The sequence below is a fragment of the Tigriopus californicus genome, chromosome 1 (genome assembly GCF_007210705.1).
Source record: "Tigriopus californicus strain San Diego chromosome 1, Tcal_SD_v2.1, whole genome shotgun sequence".
In the NCBI taxonomy this organism is placed as follows: domain Eukaryota; kingdom Metazoa; phylum Arthropoda; class Copepoda; order Harpacticoida; family Harpacticidae; genus Tigriopus; species Tigriopus californicus.
In genome coordinates this window covers 12,605,862-12,607,959 of record NC_081440.1, presented here as the reverse complement: position 1 = coordinate 12,607,959, position 2,098 = coordinate 12,605,862, and positions in this window count along the sequence as shown.

Sequence of the window (2,098 nt, the reverse complement as noted above, 5' to 3'; positions counted from 1 at the left end):
AAGACGCTGGAATTTGATGAGTTAGATTTGTCTAAAGCATAACGAAAACCGCGCGGAAAACGTTTGGAAATAAAAGAATGTGCGTGCTGAACGACGGTTTATATCAAAAAATGATTTAAAAGTCTATTCGTGAAAACGTGTCACATAGGCGTGAATGCAATTGCAATTTGCAATTGAAAAATCTCAACTGCATTGGTCTAAATGTAATTAATTACAATTGAATTACTCTGAAGTCAAATATGATTAACTACAAAAACAATTGCATCAAACTGTGTTTGCAATGACAATTACAACTGAGGTCTGGATGTTGTGAATTTCAAATAGCACCTAATGTCATATTCACAAAATAAAATATCTATAATTGAAACAACCTTCGGACTTATTTCATGCAAATCTAGAATACATTTGCTGTAAGAAGCGGATTAAATGGCTTTTCGAAGTGACATTCATTTGAATCTGAAATTGCCGAAATAAACTACCATTTCCAGTAACCGTAAGATAGTATCCACATAAAAAGCCTGAGATCCTGACCACAAACCACTACAACACGAAATGATTCAATGAATTTTCTTATCTCCAAGGCTTCTTATCTTTCTAGTTTTCATTCAGTCATTCTATTTTTAAATACATTCAAGTGGCTTTTGTAATCAGAACTTAATCAGTGTTGCTTAAAAAAAGTAAGGAGGCTTCTTTTTTAATATCAGAAGAGCGACAGGAAAATATTCGTGTATATTTGAAAAAAATGAAGAATATTGACACCTTAAAGAAGTTTCTCATGTTATGTTCCATCATTTAATATAAAGAGCCAAAGGTGGAACATTAAGCCACAAAACAATCGCCCCTGCTAGAGATTCCGAAATGAGTGTCGTTTACCCTTGCTTGTCTCCTAACGGAAAGTCAAACAAAAGTTTCACAAAACCTCGCTTGCATTGTACTTTTCATTGCTCTGAAAGCCAAATCAGAGTTGCAAGAAAGAAGATGAAAAGGCACAAGTCTGTTTAGGTTGATATTTTCAAAAGTTTAAAAGAATTAACATCACCTAAAGCACGTCAATTATAATGGTACTTTCTTTTTCTTCTATTAGTGTAGTACTGTTTTGTTAACATTTTCCTAGAGTTTGAAAAGTATTTTCAAAACTGTTATTGCTCGACATTGATTTGAAGAGTTCCAAATTGTTATGCCAATCTGAAAGTTCGAAAGTAAAAAACCGTACTATCAATTATCTTACGTCAATTTGCCAAACCGCACAAGGTAAAAAAAGATGAAAAAAAAAACAAGCTTTGTGCTTACGAGTGTTTTAAAGTATGATATATACTTCACTATGAACTATGTAATTCAATCCCTCACATGAAATCATGGAAGGAAAAATTTGAACGATGGATCCATTTGTCAGTTTTCAGTCTCAAATATCGACTCTATTACGAGTTGCCGTCAAAATTCTCTTGATTGAGGATATTGCTTCTTTTGTGACAATTATCAAAATATAATTGTCACATTGATACATAAATTGGCTAAAGTATCGATGAATTGAAATTGGAAATCATTAAGAAATGTGCTCGAAGTTAGTATGTCCTGATTAAGTATGATTATTGATCGCAATGTATTGACCAATGAACATAAAACAGGGTTGAATGAAAATGCGACTATTAGCTACAATTAGCCAAGGGTTTAGCCGCTTTCATAAATCACATCAATGCTTGTTTCAGTAATGATTCTATCTCTACCATTAAAATAATCACATGTTTGTCAAGAAGAGGTCAAATCCAAACACTCTACCCATTACCGAGGCGATTTGAAGGATGATCCGGATTAGCTTTATATCTAATGAGCACTAATTAAAAACCGCCAAAAAGTGGCGTTATTGCCCTCGGATAACTTGGTTTGTCGGTTACAAAAGTGCACGGATTTTTTAAGCGAAAACAATGCATGTAAAAATCTGCCAGTACTTTGAATCTCCATAACTCGTAATTGGTTCGTCAAAGGTGAAAGTGCTAATTCTAAGGAAATAAGTTTTACGTCTTGTGAGGTTGGGTATCAAAAATGACGGCTGCAGCTCAATTTTCCTTTACAGAACCATAGGAAGACCATTCACATTTGA